Raw genomic sequence first — 19,815 nt, forward strand, 5'->3', positions numbered from 1 at the left:
TATTTAATGTTGGTATGCATTTTGGGTAAAATGGAAAATGATTATTTAACATAGCTCCAGTATGATACTTTCCTCTTTGGCATAAGTTTGTATTTACAGTATTCATGTGCAGTTTCATCTTCTGCCTGATTTCATATGAGTGTATATCATAGTTCTGTCTGAAGTGATTTTCCTTTTCTAAGATGGTTCCTTTTGTGCAAATTAGTATTTTGTATATACAAGCAACGCAGTGGCAATATTTTGAGAGTTTTAAAAAAGGGTCTGCAGGAATTCTTGAATTTAACTTTTTTAATCACCCTGATAATCTTTTTCTGTATTTTAAATGTTTTTGTAGAATTTTTGAAATTCCCCCCAAAAATTATTCCATACATAAGTAGCGACTTTATACTACAGTGATACAGTGTCAGCACTGATGAGCAGCATGTATTCTGAGTGAGGATCTTAACAGCATATGCTAGTGAATTGTTTAGGTGCACCTCCCACTTCAGATCTGCCTGAACATGAATGCCTAGAAATTTTGTATGACCGACCTTTGACATGTTTTTTCCTTCGATAGTGAAAACAGGTTTTGCAGGCTGGAGGTTTCGTGTGGTGTGGAAGTTAACTGCCACAGTTTTTTTTTAATGATGAGCCTATTGGTCTTGAACCAGTGCGTTAAGGTATGCATAACTGATATTGCAGCCTCCAGCACATTTTCCTCATTCTGTGATTTAATTTGAATATTAGTGTCATTATGCAAAGAGAGCAGTGGGTCCATCATATATTTTACACCAGCCAAGTAACTTATATACTGCAGAAATAGCACAGGTCCCAGAACTGACCCTGTTGGGACTCCATACTTGATTGTCTCCTCATCACTGTAAAAACTAGAAATTTTTTGTGTTTCACTATCTTTGTGTTTTATTTCTGTAATCTGAGGTATGACTGGAGCCACCTTTCAGACTGATCTCGTATTCTATAATTACTTAATTTACACAAGACAATTTCATGATCAATAACATTGAAGGCTTTATATAGATCCAGAAATATCCCAGACACATGTTGCTCATCATCCACTGCGTTAATATCTCATTTAAGAAGGCAAAATTTTCTATCTGAGTTGACTTTCCAGCTCTGAACCCATGATGGGAGTCATTTATCAGCATCTCTTTAGTTAAGATAATTGTTAATCTTCTAAGGAACATTTTTTTCCCATAATTTTGCTGAAGCCTGACAATACTGAAACTTTCCTATAATTAGAAATATCACTATTTGTACCCTTCTTAAGCAAAGTTGTTACTTTTGCAGTTTTTAGATTATTTGGAAACACACCACACTCAAAAAACGAATTTACTGTGTCTTTTGTTAGTGGTTCCAAAATAAATGTTGTGCTAACAATGATAATAGCATTGGGTATCTCACCAACACCCAATGAATAATTGTTAGGTAATTCTTTTAGGATTCTTGACAGTTCATCAGGTGTCTGCAGCTCATGGTCTAGGGGCCAGCATTGCTGCCTCTGGATCACGGGATCCTGGGTTCGATTCCCGCCCGGGTTGGAGATTTTGTCTGCCAGGGACTGGTTATTTGTATTGCCCTCGTCATTTCATCATCATCGTTATCATTCATGACAGTGCTTGGGCTGTGTAAAAAAATGGACTGTGTAATATTTGGGACTTTGTACGGGCGCTGATGACTGCGCAGTTGAGCGTCCCATAAACCAAACATCATCATCCAGTTCCTCGGGTGTTGGTGGATACATGAATAATGTGTTTGGATTAATTTTTTGATCTGAGTGACTGGCTGGCTGTTTGTCAAGTTGTGTATTTATTAACTGCTGTGCTATATTAGAAAAATAAATGTTGAAAGGACTAGCCACCTGTTTGGGGTCAGTTAGTATATTTTTATTCATAATCATCTCTATATTACTGTGATTAACTGACCTGGTACTCATTTATTTCCTTATAATTTGCCAGGTTGCTTTAGTTTTTCTTGAAATTACACAATATTTTGTCAGTTTTTTTTATTTGGAACTACTCTTGTTAGTACTGTTTTGTGTCTTTTGAAATATGTAATAAAGTCAGGATTAGTATTTTGCTTGGAGTACTCTCTTTTTATTTGGACATGGTTTGGACATGATATCCTTATCCCTAGGTGAATATGGACTGGGGCAAAGAAATGAAAGAGGAAGATGCCTGGTAGAATTTTGCACAGAGCACAACTTAATCATAGGTAACACTTGGTTCAAGAATCATAAAAGAAGGCTGTATACATGGAAGAAGCCTGGAGGTACTGACAGGTTTCAGATAGATTATATAATGGTAAGACAGAGATTTAGGAACCAGGTTTTAAATAGTAAGACATTTCCAGGGGCAGATGTGGACTCTGACCACAATCTATTGGTTATGACCTGTAGATTAAAACTGAAGAAACTGCAAAAAGGTGGAAATTTAAGGAGATGGGACCTGGATAAACTGAAAGAACCAGAGGTTGTACAGAGTTTCAGGGAGAGCATAAGGGAGCAATTGACAGGATTGGGGGAAACAAATACAGTAGAAGAAGAATGGGTAGCATTGAGGGATGAAGTAGTCAAGGCAGCAGAGGATCAAGTAGGTAAAAAGACGAGGGCTAGTAGAAATCCTTGGGTAACAGAAGAAATATTGAATTTAATAGATGAAACGAGAAAATATAAAAATGCAGTAAATGAAGCAGGTAAAAAGGAATACAGACGTCTCAAAAATGAGATCGACAGGAAGTGCAAAATGGCTAAGCAGGGATGGCTAGAGGACAAATGTAAGGATGTAGAGGCTTATCTCACTAGGGGTAAGATAGATACTGCCTACAGGAAAATTAAAGAGACCTTTGGAGATAAGAGAACCACTTGTATGAACATCAAGAGCTCAGATGGAAACCCAGTTCTAAGCAAAGAAGGGAAAGCAGAAAGGTGGAAGGAGTACATAGAGGGTCTATACAAGGGCGATGTACTTGAGGACAATATTATGGGAATGGAAGAGGATGTAGAAGAAGATGAAATGGTAGATACGATACTGCGTGAAAAGTTTGACAGAGCACTGAAAGACATGAGTTGAAACAGGGTCCCCGGAGTAGACAACATTCCATTGGAACTACTGACGGCCTTGGGAGAGCCAGTCCTGACAAAACTCTACCAGCTGGTGAGCAAGATGTATGAGACAGGTGAAATACCCTCAGACTTCAAGAAGAATATAATAATTCCAATCCCAAAGAAAGCAGGTGCTGACAGATGTGAAAATTACCGAACTATCAGTTTAATAAGTCACAGCTGCAAAATACTAACACAAATTCTTTACAGACGAATGGAAAAACTAGTAGAATCCGACCTCATGGAAGATCAGTTTGGATTCCGTAGAAATGTTGGAACACGTGAGGCAATACTGACCCTACGACTTATCGTAGAAGCTAGATTAAGGATGGGCAAACCTACATTTCTAGCATTTGTAGACTTAGAGAAAGCTTTTGACAATGTTGGCTGGAATACTCTCTTTCAAATTCTGAAGGTGGCAGGGGCAAAATACAGGGAGCGAAAGACTATTTACAATTTGTACAGAAACCAGGTGGCAGTTATAAGAGTCGAGGGACATGAAAGGGAAGCAGTGGTTGGGAAGGGAGTGAGACAGGGTTGTAGCCTGTCCCCGATGTTATTCAATCTGTATATTGAGCAAGCAGTGAAGGAAACAAAAGAAAAGTTCGGAGTAGCTATTAAAGTCCATGGAGAAGAAATAAAAACTTTGAGGTTCGCCGATGACATTGTAATTCTGTCAGAGACAGCAAAGGACTTGGAAGAGCAGTTGAACGGAATGGATAGTGTCTTGAAAGGAGGATATAAGATGAACATCAACAAAAGCAAAGTGAGGATAATGGAATGTAGTCGAATTAAGTCGGGTGATGTTGAGGGTATTAGATTAGGAAGTGAGACGCTTAAAGTAGTAAAGGAGTATTGCTATTTGGGGAGCAAAATAACTGATGATGGTTGAAGTAGAGAGGATATAAAATGTAGACTGGCAATGGCAAGGAAAGTGTTTCTGAAGAAGAGGAATTTGTTAACATCGAGTATAGATTTAACTGTCAGGAAGTCATTTCTGAAAGTATTTGTATGGAGTGTAGCCACATATGGAAGTGAAACATGGACGATATATAGTTTGGACAAGAAGAGAATAGAAGCTTTCGAAATGTGGTGCTACAGAAGAATGCTGAAGATTAGATGGGTAGATCACATAACTAATGAGGAAGTTTTGAATAGGATTGGGGAGAAGAGAAGTTTTCTGGCACAACTTGACCAGAAGAAGGGATCAGTTGGTAGGACATGTTCTGAGGCATCAAGGGATCACCAATTTAGTATTGGAGGGCAGCGTGGAGGGTAAAAATTGTAGAGGGAGACCAAGAGATGACTACACTACGCAGATTCAGACGGATGTAGGTTGCAGTGGGTACTGGGAGATGAAGAGGCTTGCTCAGGATAGAGTATCATGGAGAGGTGCATCAAACTAGTCTCAGGACTGAAGATCACAACAACAACATCCTTATCCCTTTTCTAATCCACTTGTTTGTTTTTTTAGTAGAGCTATCATAGTTATTTTCTTGTAAAATGCATTTAAAGAAAGGTTTGAATGTAGGCATAAACTTATATTTCTCATTGGTATCATTACAGTCATTACATCTTCGCAACTTTCACCCTTTAGGAGAGAACAAAAATATTCCACATCCTTTGTACTGAAATTCCTTACAGTGTACCATATTCTACTGGGAATTTAGTGTTCTGTAGTATCCACTGTAAGAATTTAAGCATTGTGATCACTAAAATCAGTGGTTACAACTTGTATGTTATATGCATATTTGGACATATTTATCAAGATCTGATCAATAATAGATGCAAGTTGTCAAGATGGTTCAGTTACCATTGTACTGATGTTGAATGATTGTAGTAAGATTTATACTGTCATCTCTGAGTTAGTTGGAATTTAAGAAATCAATATCAAAGTCACCACATATAATTATATTTCTCTTGGGAGAAGAGTTCCTCCATGCGATTGTAAAACACTTTTTTGTCTCCATCTGGTAAGTTGTATACTCAAATAATAACTGTATCTTGCCTTGGTAGTTCAGCTATAGAGAGTTCTATATCTTTTACACAGGACAGTTTATGGTGTTTAGTTACACTATTGAATTCAGTATTTTCTCTAACATATACACAGGTACCTTGAGGATTTGATATTTTCCTACAAAACATGCTTGCAAGTTTGAACTGAGGGATGTGTGTCTGCTGTAACATATCTTGTTTGAGCCAGTGTACTGTAAAGCATAGTACAGAAATATCATTTAGGTTGTTTAACATTATTTCTATTTCATTTAATTTATTCGAGAGTGACTGAACATTTTGATGGAGTATTTTAAAATTAGGTACAGAGAGTAGATCATTTCTTTCTGACTACTTACACATCTATTTATGCTAGTGTAGTTAATTGAAAAAAGTCCTTATGTTTTCCAGGGATGGCAGTCATGGTGTTTGATGTATGGCTTGCTGGTTCACCATATGTGGGTTCTGCCTTTCTTCTGTTGAAATGCTCCCAATGTCCACTTTTTCCATCCTTTTATACCCATCTGTCCATTAATGACTGCCTTGTTGCTGCATTTGATAGCTTGAAATTTAACCTAACTAGTGTGTTGTGACTTTCTGTGAGCTTATTTTTTATTATATACTGTTCCATAACTGTCTATTTTTTTTTTGTGAGTGGCACTTTCACTTCGAGACTGGCTCTTGTTATCTGATTGTGTGTTTGCATGTGCTCCTTCCCTGTACTGGTACTTGGTTTCTCAGTTTCCACTGTGTGTATGAAAGAAGCAAGCCTGTTACACATGCGGATCTTTCCCTGTTTGTTTAGATGTAAACCATGATTTGTATATTTATTTCTTTACAGGTGTTCAATCTCTAAATTCAACGCTAATCACTTTCTACATACGCCTGTGGCAGTGTTGATTTTTTCTAACATAATGCGATTTACAGATCTCAATTTTTTTTATCTAGACTTTGTGCGTGATGTCTAAGCGGTGTTGGATGAATTATTACATTTATTTTGTGTGTGGGTTTAAGCATATACTCCAAAGAATCTGTCATGTTCTTCCAAAATTGCAGAAGTTTTTCAGTGTCATTTGTGCTGCCAATAACATTTAACATATCATTAATGGAGGAGTTATCAGTTAATTTGACACACCAGATTTTATAATACTTTGCACACTGTATTTTTTACTTAATTTGCCTTCTAGTACACTCCCCATTTTCTTCCATGACTGGGCTTAAAATAAGCACTTTTTCTCCTTTTGTAGCAGTTGTTTGAGGACTAACAGATTGCAAGTTTTCACATGAAAAATGATAAGGATTTTTCACTGCTCCTTGTTCACAATGGGGTATTAGAGCTTCTGGAGCCTTGAATTTAATTTTCATAATGCTGTTTTCTTCTTGCAAAACTTTTCAGACCACTCATCAGAAAAGGGCAGTAGTTCTGAAGGAATTTTCGTCACACTTTCCTTTGTCGGCAGTTCACATTTTGTTGTTTGAAGTTTAGTAATTTCCATTTTTAGTATACTGTAGACTGGATACTTGTTTGTGTAGTTTTGATATTTTGTCCTTACAATTTGCACACAATTTCTTTTTACTGGAAATATTTACATTTTTCTCAGGAGATGCATGACATACTTTTACACTGGCCTCCATATTGAATGTTACTTAACAGGAAGTGTAATTTCGATATTTCATCCTTAAACTTTGCACACGATTTCTTTTTCATGGAAATATTTATATTTTTCTGAGGAGATGCACAATATACTTTTGCACTGGCTGCCATATTGAATGTTACTTACAAGAAGTGTCTTACAAAACTTTACTTAACACTGGGTTACATTATGGATAAGCAGACATCAAAATATTACTGGAAAATTAATAATACCTGAAAAGAGTATGTAAAAACTATAAAATGTTTGTTTAAAAATTTTGTGATGTGCAATAGCTAAGAGTCAGAATGAACCATAATAATATGATATATTGCAGTATGTACATAGTGCATGCAATAATTTACCTAGTATATGTAGCCATAGACTGATAACTTAAAGTGAATTAATCACACTTATGTACACAATGAAGTAGATGTTCTAGATCAAGAAACACTAAAAATGCACATAAAATGTATGAACTTGCTGTTCTGCCGTATGGCAGGTCTTGTCATGGGGGAAGCCTCGTCAGAGAGGTCCACCGCATGAGCATCTAGGGAAGTGATTCCAGTGGTAGTTTCCCATTGCTTTCCACTGATAATGATGAAATGATAATGAGGACAACACAACACCCAGTCCCTGAGTGAAGAAAATCTCCGACCCAGCTGGGAATCAAACCCGGGCCCCTTGGCGTGACACACCACTTCGCTGACCACTCAGCTATTGGGGCGGCCATAAAATGTATGACTTGGGCTTTTAAAAAGAAAGTTATACCTTAAATAAAAGAGCTCAATGGCCAATCAAGGGTCAGTATACGTAAGTCACTCCAAAAGTAATGCCTTTTACTTTTTCCTTCTTCAGTGAAAAATCTGAATATGGCTCTATTCCGCAAAGCATCTCCAGTCCGCTGCAGTAATTACTTTCTGTCAGCAGATGCCAGTACTGTGGTTACTTGCTAAATGTCCGACATTGATATTCATAGTAGGCAGCATTCTGTGATAGAATTCTTGTATGCAGAAGATGAAATGCCCATTTGCATTAATGAAAAACAGAAAAATGTTTATGGCAATGCAATAGTTGTTATCAGCACTGTTAGACAATGAGTTGGTCACTACATCACTGTGGCAAAGCTGAAGGGCAAACGCCATTGGCTGAAGAAACACTAAGTGGCAGGCTGGTGAATGCAGTGACTCCACACAACATTCATCAAGTTGGTGATATTATTCATGGTGACCAACAGGTGGCTCCTGATGATTTGTGTTGCGTTAGCACTCTCAGTAACAAACTGAGATACTCAAAGGTTCGTGCAACTTGAGTTCCAAGAACGTTAACTGACCAGAATAAAGAGATGAGAAAGACGACTGCCTCCCACTTCTTGTAGTGCTTCCATCTGGAGGGGGAGGAGTTCCTGCAAAAAACTGTGACCAGAAAGGAAACGGGTTTATTTTTTGGAACCAGAATTAAAAAGCAGACAGTGACATGGCATCAAAGAAGCTAACTGAAGAAGAAAACGTTCAAAACTGTGTGATTGGGAGGGAAAGTTATTGATACTGCGTTCTGGAATGCAAAGGGTATGATTTAGAAGGTATGCATGCTACATACTGTCCAATATGTCAAAACCCTCGAGCAGCTTAATGCTCATCCTCAGTGAATTCACCCAACAAAAGCTATGGCAGATTGCAGGACCATACCACTGAAGAGATTGCAAAAACTGGATGGGAAGTCTTGCCTCATTCCCCATACAGCTCTGACCTGGCGCCATCAGACTCCCATATGTTCAGGCTAAAAGAATTCCATCGAGGGATTCATTCTGAAGGTGAGGAGTCCGTGAAAACATCCATGCATCAGTCGCTTCAGATGCAAAGTTGTCTGTTTTACCACACTGTAATATATGACCTAGTTAAAAAAGGATCAGAACTATGGAAACGGATTGAGGTTTTATTGAAAAGTCATAAATTAATTGTCAAGGTTGTGGTTTTCAATCTGTGTAGTTGCATTTGAAATTCATGACAATTAAAAAAGGGGGAGGCGAGGGGGAGAAGGCTGACTCTCATAAATTTTAGGTTAAAGGAAGCTATGAAAAGGATGGTGTAGGATTTTATTTGTTAAATGTTGGTAGTGGTGCCATGGGCCAAGGACGTAGAGGCAGTTCACCGTACTTCCTGGTAACCTGGAGACTGTTGTAACTTCCTTTACACACTTTGTAGTCCTTTACTGGATGCAGGAATGAGGAACATGAGCAGTTTGTGGACAGAGAATTCAGATATTAACTATCCTACATCTTATATAAAATAGTGAAAGTAATACATAATGTTGCTGTAGTTCAGTGTCAGTTGATAACAGTATATTTGAATGTTCAGATGTATACAGATACAAAGGTTTACAATTCTGTCTGTATTCAATACAATGCTTATTCCATATATGACAAGCCCTGACTGCTATGAAAGTATTTAAATGATATCAAATGATAAACACAGAAAATGGGGCTCTGTGCATCAATGTTGAACTTAAGTAGACTCACCACTGGAGAGGGGTTTCTTGCACTTCATTAGTAAAGGTTGGTAAAGTGTTCATGGCAGCATCCTGATGCTGCAGTGGTGTTTGTGGGAAACGTGGTGGCATGACTGGTGGTGCAAGTATTTTAAAGTATAGCCAAACAGACAGTGGTTGGTACCACAGAGCTGAGGCTGTTAGCTGGAAGTGAATTTGCAGGAACACAAGATAAGTCAGCTGCATGCAGGCTTTGGAGTCAGTGGGTTGAGAGCACTGCCATGCAGGCATGTGACAGGCCACAACATATGTGTATGGGTTGTCTTCATAAGCAGTAAGCAAGCCTCTGGCTCATATAAGTAGTAATTAAAACTTAACTTACAAGTACTTGTAGGATGGTAAAGCATTACAACATTCCCTTATTATTATCTTCTTAGCAAGTTAGAGCATGAAAGTTAAACAATTGATATACACTCCTGGAAATGGAAAAAAGAACACATTGACACCGGTGTGTCAGACCCACCATACTTGCTCCGGACTCTGCGAGAGGGCTGTACAAGCAATGATCACACGCACGGCACAGCGGACACACCAAGAACTGCGGTGTTGGCCGTCGAATGGCGCTAGCTGCGCAGCATTTGTGCACCGCCGCCGTCAGTGTCAGCCAGTTTGCCGTGGCATACGGAGCTCCATCGCAGTCTTTAACCCTGGTAGCATGCCGCGACAGCGTGGACGTGAACCGTATGTGCAGTTGACGGACTTTGAGCGAGGGCGTATAGTGGGCATGCGGGAGGCCGGGTGGATGTACCACCGAATTGCTCAACACGTGGGGCGTCAGGTCTCCACAGTACATCGATGTTGTCGCCAGTGGTCGGCAGAAGGTGCACGTGCCCGTCGACCTGGGACCGGACCGCAGCGACGCACGGATGCACGCCAAGACCGTAGGATCCTACGCAGTGCCGTAGAGGATGGCACCGCCACTTCCCAGCAAATTAGGGACACTGTTGCTCCTGGGGTAATTGCGAGGACCATTCGCAACCATCTCCATGAAGCTGGGCTACGGTCCCTCACACCGTTAGGCCGTCTTCCGCTCATGCCCCAACATCGTGCAGCCCGCCTCCAGTGGTGTCACGAAAGGCGTGAGTGGAGGGACGAATGGAGACGTGTCGTCTTCAGCGATGAGAGTCGCTTCTGCCTTGGTGCCAATGATGGTCGTATGCGTGTTTGGCGCCATGCAGGTGAGCGCCACAATCAGGACTGCATACGACCGAGGCACACAGGGCCAACACCCGGCATCATGGTGTGGGGAGCGATCTCCTACACTGGCCGTACACCTCTGGTGATCGTCGAGGGGACATCCAAACTGTCACCGAATCCATCGTTCAACCATTCCTAGACTGGCAAGGGAACTTGCTGTTCCAACAGGACAATGCACGCCCGCATGTATCCCGTGCCACCCAACGTGCTCTAGAAGGTGTAAGTCAACTACCCTGGCCAGCAAGATCTCCGTATCTGTCCCCCATTGAGCATGTTTGGGACTGGATGAAGCGTCGTCTCATGCGGTCTGCACGTCCAGCACGAACGCTGGTCCAACTGAGGTGCCAGGTGGAAATGGCATGGCAAGCCGTTCCACAGGACTACATCCAGCATCTCTAAGATCGTCTCCATGGGAGAATAGCAGCCTGCATTGCTGCGAAAGGTGGATATACACTGTACTAGTGCCGACATTGTGCATGCTCTGTTGCCTGTGTCTATGTGCCTGTGGTTCTGTCAGTGTGATCATGTGATGTATCTGACCCCAGGAATATGTCAATAAAGTTTCCCCTTCCTGGGACAATGAATTCACGGTGTCCTTATTTCAATTTCCAGGAGTGTATTTCAGGTTGAGGCTATAAATTGACACCACAGTTTGTGGAGTAAGACTAAAATACATTAATACAGTAAAAGATGTTAGAACACATTGAGTTGAAGCAACTGCACTGTGATTGGAAGGAACCCTGTTAAACTTTCAGCATAGGCCAGTTTCTATGTATCATGGAAAATATGGAACATAATTTTGTACTGTCTATTGTAACATTTGATCTACATAAAGTGGGCTTCATACACTATGCACATTTTGCAATGTGTTGTGTTGCTATGGTTCATTAATTAACGTATGTAATTTTTCTGACTCCTTAACTTTTACGCATCATATAATTTTAAACAAACATTTTAATATTTTTTACTTAATGCTTTACAATTTCTTATTTGTCCAGTCCTAATTTAATGTCTACTGAACCACGATTTTTAGAAGTGACAGAAAAATTGCTGAACAGGAGCCAAAGATTTGTGTCCTTAAGGCTGAATTAAAAAACACAAATTTGCAATTATGTAGGTTAAGGGGGGAAAAAGAGATGGGGTGCTGGGAAAAGTTAGAAAGCAAAGGTAAAAAAAGGGAAACGGTTGAAAAACCTTAGAAATTCCGTTAGTAAATCAGTTTGGCTTGATATTGGAAATAGTGGAGGAAGGGCCTCATCCAGATGTAGCTAAATGTAATTTGAAGCTGAATATTAGCTTAATGAAAAAACACAGGTTGTGATCAAATCAGAACAGGAAAAGAAGAATTCTGCTTCTAGGTAGCACTCACAGGAGGGGTGTAGGCCAGCAGCTTCAGGAGAAATTATGTGAAGGGTACTGTTGTAACTGGGACCATTTCGGTTGTGGGGTTGCCATGAAGGAAAGCGCAGCGGGACCCACAGAGTGGGTATATTAGAGATGAAATTAACAACTCAGGTAATAAAATCAAAGCGGTATGGAATGTTGTTAAATGATATACAGGAAAAGTAACCACTGGGGTAAGTAGTATTACTGTTGAAGAGAATGAGACCATCTTAGCCAATGGTACACAAGTAGCTAATTTATTTAACAGACATTTCTTAAGTGTAGATGAAAAAATTGTTGAGAGGAGTTCAAAAGAAAAAGCTAAGCAGTACGTATAATAGTCAGTTTTGATAAATCCTAGTCAGATTAATTTTCATCTAACAATCACTTTTTAAATAAGGAAAATCATTAAATGTTTGAAAAATAAATGTTCTGTTGGAGTAGATGACATCTCTAATGAGATATTAAAACAATGTGGTGTTCTGAGTCACATCTCTCGCATAACTAACTCAAGGTACACAGATGTCAATAATTACTGACCAATATCCTTGCTGAAAGCATTTTCAGCCATCCCAGAAGTAATGGGATACTTTGTTAATCACAGTTTGGATTTCAAAAATGCTGTTCCACCGAGTCAGCATTATACAATTTCACTACTCATATAATAGAGTCTTTAAATAGTAAAATGTCACCAATAGGAATTTTATGTGACTTATCCAAAGCAATTGATTATGTGAACCATGACATTATGTTACAGAAATTACAATTCTAAGCTATAAATGGAATAGCATATGAATGGTTTAAGTCATACTTACAGAACAGGAAACAAAAAATTTCTTTATATGGTTGAAGTTACTTAATAAGTTTCCCACTTCATCTTACTGGGGTGAAATTACATTAGGTGTTCTGCAGGGTTTGATCATGGGTCCCCTTCTGTTCTCAATATATGTCAATTACCTTCCTTCTTATCTGAAACAAGAAGCTAAATGACACTGTTTGCTGATGATACAAGCATCATTATTAATCCATTAAAATAAACTCCAGTGGAAAATAATACAAATAATGTCTTTGGAAATGTTATTGATTCATTTTCTGCGAATGGGTTTGCTCTGAACTATGGAAAAACACAGTACATCCAATTTTTTTACTGCAAGGAGTATAGTTCCATCAGTAAATATAACACAGCAACAGAAGTTACTAGCCAGGGTAGAGGATACTAAGTTTTTGGGTGTACTATAGGTGAGAATCTTAATTGGAAAATTCATATTTTGGATCTCCTAAAGTGACTAGGTTCAGCAACTTTTGCAGTCAGAATAATTGCTAGTTTTGAGAATATAGAAATTAGCAAGCTAATATACTTTGTATACTTTCACTCTCTGATGTCATATGGAATAATATTTATGGGTAACTCAACACCTAGGCAAAAATTTTCACTGCTCAGAAGAAAGTGGTTAGAATAATGTGTGAGGCTCATAGTCACACATCTTGTAGGCATCCTTTTAAAAGGTTAGGAATTCTTACAACATCTTCACAGTACATTTACTCAGTAATGAAATGTGCGCTCAACAACATGGACCAGTTTAAAAACAACAGTGACCTTCATGACCATAATACCAGAAGAAAGAAAGACTTACACTATCCTCTACTTAACCTACCTTTGGCACAGAAAGGGGTAAAATATGGTGCTGTAAAACTTTTCAATAAATTAACAGATGACAGACAGCAGTAACATTTTTAAAAATAAATTGAAATCGTATCTCCTTGACAAGTCCTTCAATACCATAGATGGATTCTTGAAAAGTAATAAATAAATATATTGGTATAATATATGTATTTTGTGCCATTTAAGGGAATGGGGTAGGTTATAAAAGCTTTAACCTTTTTTTCATAAAAAAAACTTTCATTCATGTGTTCATATATTATGCACTTGACATGTTCCACATCATAACAATTACTGAGAGATTGATCAATGGAACATGTAAGGAACTAACTTATAAGCCAATACTGAGTTACATTTTTTAAGACATTTCTTGTAGTTGGTATTAAGTTCACATATCTGAACATTTTGCTTCTTTCATTGAACCAGAGTTGGGATGCCTCTAGGTTGGAGTCCAATTACACAGAGCACCAAAAACCATGATTAATTCTTGTCCATTTGCTTATTCTGCAGAATAAGAGCTGGCCTGAATCACTTGATCAACTATCACTCAGGTAACTGATGAACTATGTGTAGTATCAAGTTCATGGTCTTATAGCTCACTATCTGTAGACTGTGTCTCTTGGCCCATGGTCCTTGGATGTATCTGATGGTGGCTATATAACCATGTTGAAAGGCAACAGACCCTTTCAAAAGTCTCACTGGTTGATTCAAAGGCTAGTTTTGAAATGTAAGGATGAAATCAGCCGAGCTCATTCCAGCTCTGTGGTGGAAATGGACAATTAGTCTTGGAGCCTTTGTACCTTTGCACCTCTTATTCTGAGAGCTCTGTAATATGAGGCAGGTGAAGGTACCTTATATGATGGTGGCATCTGCTAGGGGAAACCAAATGTGTCCTATAATGTAGGTGTGCGACACTTGTGTGCTAAGAACATCCAGGATTGGCAGTGATAACATGTACATAATTGTAGTCACTACAGTTGACTGTCATGGGAGTCTCTCCAGCTCCCATGGCCAAAGCAGGTATTACCTTAGGTTTGGAAGTCCATGGATAGCATAAACCTGCACCAATGTAGAAATCATTGATTGTGTTGAGGTGGATGCATGGCACGTAGGATATTGTTCTCAGTACTCAACAGAAGAATGCCAGCCCTGGAAGACAATCAGTATTTTAGCAAAAAATACTCCTGAACTGTCAGGTCTTAGAAGGTACACAATCACTGAGGCCTCCATGTTATACACCGTGAGCTGCTAACAACAAAATCTGGTCACATTTTATTTCCTTGGTAGCCCATGATGCAATAATCAGGGAGTTAGTGACTGTGTGACACTCATCTTTGTGCAGTTGAGTGCTGTCAGTTGTCATGAATGGCCAAGTATCAAATACTTCCTTTGTCAGAAAAGCTCCAAGGCAGTTTTTTTTTCTTTTTTTCAAATGCTAGTAGGACTTACCAAGTAATGATCCTAGCTGCTATCAAAGTAGTCCCCTTGGCTATCTATACACAGTTGCCAAAGTGTCTGGAGGTCTTGGAAACAAGCATGCTTGTATGCTCATTTGTCACAGCCCATTGGATGTCTCCAGTATCTTGATGAAGCTTTCCTTTCAGTCGTCTTTTCACTCATGGAAACAAGAAAAAATTGCAAGTTGAGAGGTTGGGCGAATATGGAGGATATGGGATGGCAGTAACAGAATGTGTGCTTTGATACTCAGTAAGAGATAAAGCTTATGGGCTCTTGCATTGTCATGCAGTAAGGACCAGTCATGAGAATGCCACAAATCAGGGCAGTGACATTGCATTGCTTGTCACAAACATTTCAAGACTTTAAAGAGTTTGTTTCACTGTTTGACCTGGAAGAACACACTCATGATGAACTAATTCTGTACTGTAAAAGAATGTGATAAACATTGTCTCTGTTCTTGAAGGTTCTCGTTAACTTTTCTCAAGGCTGGTGATCCATGACTTCTCTATTCAGCACGTCGACATTTTGTGTGATAGTCATACTGGTAGCACCAGGTTTCATCCATAGCAGTAATAATAGATGGAAATGTGGAATCGTGTCTGGCTCTCGCCGTATTTCAGCAGAAATTATTTGTCCTTCTTTCTTCTCTTCATTTGTTAGTGTGTGAGAGACGAGTTTTCCCTAAATCTTTGTGTAAAATCTTACGACACACATCTAGATTCAGATTAAGTTCTTCTGATATCACACACATAGTTACATGACAGTCTTCTTCAATAACTGCCTTACACACTTGTTGTGTTTGCATTGGTATGTGTTGTACACAGGCGAACTGCTCTGGGATCATCCTGCACTGAATCTCTGCCTTCATGAAACCATTTCTGCCATTCAAAAACACATCATCTTGAAACTATCTTTCCTGCATATGCTTGGCTAATCATTGTCCCTGTTTCACTATGGTTTTTCTGAGCGTAATGCAGACCTTAAAGTTCACTCTTTGTTCACAATTAGCATTCATTGCATCTAATGCACCAAGAACTCAAACAGTGTGTTGTTAAGCACAGCTCTGCCACCTAGTGAGTTCATGTGGAAACATGACCAAGGTATTTTCAAGGATGTACACAAACAAAGTAACATAAAGACAACATTTGTTGCTCTTTTAGTATTACAAACTCTGAAATAAAAAAGAAAAAACCTGTCCTGGAACTTTTCTGACAAAGGAAGTACATGGGCATCAAGGAAGTCATTGGACACCAGTGTAGTAAATGATTGATCCAATTGATGTTATATTACCTGCCATCCTGGTAGTGGAATGCCTTTTTTATGACTGCAATTTATGTAATGTAACCACAAAGTCTTCTGTGATGGAGTTGTTGTATAATATGTCCTTGGTAGAGTGAGTTGATTAGCAAGCAGGACTTCGGCTGCCACTCTGAGGACCTATGAATTCAGTGAATGATTATGAAAAGTGCAAAGTCATACTGTAAGGAACTATTTTAGGCAACAGTAAAGGACACAACATTAAGGATTGCATCACACATGCATGCAATTTCAGTTTGGGACATGTGGATTATATGTGGCATTGATAACATGTGTAATGGAAGTACATCATCAACTTGGATTAATAATACTATGAGGCAGTGACATCAGTAGCTCAACAGAATAGAACCATTATATTACAGTTGGAGCAGACAGCATTGCAAGGCAGAAAAAAAGTAACACAGGGGCATTATTGTGTAGATTTGTGCATTGCTGCTTGGGTTGTCTGTGGGAAGAGACCAAACTGCGAGGTCATCGGTCTCGTTGGATAAAGGAAGGGTGGGGAAGGAAGTGGGCCATGCCCTTTCAGAGGAACTATCCTGGCATTTGCCTGGAGCGATTTAGGGAAATCACGGAAAACCTAAATCAGGATGGCTGGACGCGGGTAAGTAACATTCTTAGAAACTTGAATGATGTTGGCTTGATGAATTTAATGATTTGGTTGCAGATACTGTGATTTTTTAGTAACAGTAGTGGTCACAGCAACAGCTTCTGTCCAACTACAGCACAAGAATGGAGGCCCATGGAGTAACCAGGAATATAGAAGGAAATACAAAAATGTAATAGGAACTGATTAGTAATTGAAGGATTCAGTCCTTTTAGAAGCTAGCATAACAGGAGAAAGAAAGTATTTCAGAGTAAAAAATTACCAGAAATGCATCAACAAAAAGTTTCGGAAAAGGAAGAAAATGTGAAGACTGGATGTTGGTCACTGCAAAATCACTTTGTGGTATGAATACAAGTGATAGGGAAGGACTTCATGAACCAATACGAAGTCAGGAAGTGCCAATAAATAAGCAAAATCAAACACTGTCACGTTAAGCAGTATTGTTTGAACTGTGATGTGAGGATACTGTATGGCCAGGTGTGCAACACTTGTGTGTACATGAGGAGATGTGATGTTTAGACACATTGAAAGAGTTTGTGCATTTCTGATTTCATACTCTGTCGAATTCATCAAGACAATGAGCATTCAGCTACCATTGCATGACAACCAGTGCACTGAGTCACAATCACAACAATAGTATCACAGTATGCATGGCCTTCCACAGCAGGAGCAACACTATAACCACTAATTCAAGAAAGACAAGACACTTGCTCATGTGCCAACTATTTGAGGTAATATGCACTGTGATACTGGGCCTGGCATATTTGAATTAATTCTTTAAGACATATTTTTAACTAACTGGGGAATATTGTAAGGCTGTAATGGTACCATTTGCCTCTGAATACTAGTTTGATGTTTCTATACTTTTCTAATGATTCTCTAAACATCTTGGAGGTCTTCTGAAAAGTTTCCTCTCTTGCCTTCTTGAATAAGTATAAGGTCTTCTCATTAATGGTTCTTGACTATTAATTACTTTTGTGTTCCATTCTGTTGCTGATAATTATGATTGTAGATTGATAATTCACAGCAAATTGAACAAATTGGGTGTAAATGAAAATTATACTGTGAAAAATGCGATATTTGAGTGTGTTTTATTGAGGGATAAGCTATAGTTTACAATCCTCTGGAGATTTCACGAGGGATTTAGAATTTATTTTATGTTTTTTAAAATTCCTTGGAAATTTTAAAAATGAATTAGTTGGAGAATGTAAGAGCACAGCATCTAGTAATACTATACACTTTGCTGGTGAGACTTTCCTTACTATGTACATTGGTTTGATTAATATCTGCTCTTTGCTGGAAAGTGCTCACATAGGTTAAATAACTTTTTTCTGTAGAACACTGTTGAGCACTTTCAAGAACATGCACTAGTTCTTAGGCAGCAGTAGCACTGGTCATGGGATAGATTTTTCAGAGCCAGTGGTTTCACACAATTTCAATTGGAGATTCCAACTTGCTCCAGTTGGACAGGATTTGTGGGAAGTTCATTTTGGTTAACTGAAGAAAGTGCCTTTTGTTTTCTAGGAGATATTGATATTACTTCATTCATTTATACACTATGTCCCCCGAATCCCACCATCAAGGAGGACTTCAGAGAAGTGAAATGAGTGGGGTTATTCATTAACAGTCTACTCCTGTAAAGTAGTCCAGTACTGACAAGGGAACCTCCCTATCACCCCCCCCCCCCCCCCCCCCCCCACACACACACACACACACATAGGTTTAGTTATACGTTGGCACAGTGGTTAGGCCTTGAAAAACTGAACACAGATCAATCGAGAAAACAGGAAGAAATTGTATGGAACTATGAAAAAAATAAGCAAAATATACAAACTGAGTAGTCCATGTGCAAGATAGGCATCATCAAGGATTGTGTGAGCTCAGGAACACCGTGGTCCTGTGGTTAGCATGAGCAGCTGCGGTACGAAAGGTCCTCGGTTCAAGTGTTCCCTCAAGTGGAAAGTTTAATTTTTTATTTTCAGACAATTATCAAAGTTCAGGCACTCACACATAATCAGCTTCGCTCTCCAAAATTCCAGGACATGTTCAGATTTGCTTGGACATATGCAGGATTTGACGGTCTACACACGGAAAAATTTGAAAACATTAAAAACATATGTTTTGACAGAGCACAGGGAAAACTGTGTGACTGTGAAACTGTTGAATTGATTTGTTGCAGTTTATGTGACAAACTCTTATGTTTTCATCACTTTTTTGGGAGTGATTATCACATCCACAGGAAAACCTAAATCGGTCAAGGTAGAAGAATCTTTTTACCCATACGCCAAGTGTACAAGTTAGATGGGTCGACAACATATTCTTGTCATGTGGTGCACATCCCGTCACCAGTGTTGTATACAATATATCAGACTGCCATTAAGGCCTTTGTCAACAATAGACACACACACACACACACACACACACACACACAAACGCAACTTGCACCCACGTCTGCAGTCGTGTGTGCAAATTGCATTTGCTTACAAAGGCCTTAATGGCCAAAACCTATAATTTTGTGAATAAATGGTCATTTCCTCAGATGAGTATGCCACAGGATAATACCAAATAGGATGACCAACTCTCCCATATTTCATGGGATCTGCCATATACAGCAATATTTATTTTAACCCTCTTGGTTCCCTCATTGACTGCCTATTTCTGCTGTGTATTTTGTCAGTGATCCCAATTATAAATATTAATCCCATGAACCGCTATTGGTAGTTCAAGTTCCCTGACTGACAGATCTTGAAAACTTTTCGTATAACAATTGATTGTCGACATATAGTCTTTTCCCTGTTTAGACTTCTTCAGAAAAAAGAAGAGAATGTGAGGAGTCTTATTACATGCTTTTGCACTCTAAAAACGTTCTCTCAGTTTGTGGAGTTAGCCCAAAATATGTAACATGTTCTGTAATAGAATAAAA

The 19,815-nt window shown here is 39.0% G+C and overlaps 1 protein-coding gene across 1 annotated transcript in view; it reads left to right on the forward strand.

Annotated features, from left to right (window-relative positions):
* The window catches only part of LOC126336852 (UBX domain-containing protein 11-like), a 261,607-nt gene that overhangs the window by 174,793 nt on the left and 66,999 nt on the right, over window positions 1-19,815 (forward strand). The gene's annotated exons all lie outside the window — the stretch shown is intronic.

This window comes from Schistocerca gregaria, chromosome 1 (assembly GCF_023897955.1).
Source record: "Schistocerca gregaria isolate iqSchGreg1 chromosome 1, iqSchGreg1.2, whole genome shotgun sequence".
Classification (NCBI taxonomy): domain Eukaryota; kingdom Metazoa; phylum Arthropoda; class Insecta; order Orthoptera; family Acrididae; genus Schistocerca; species Schistocerca gregaria.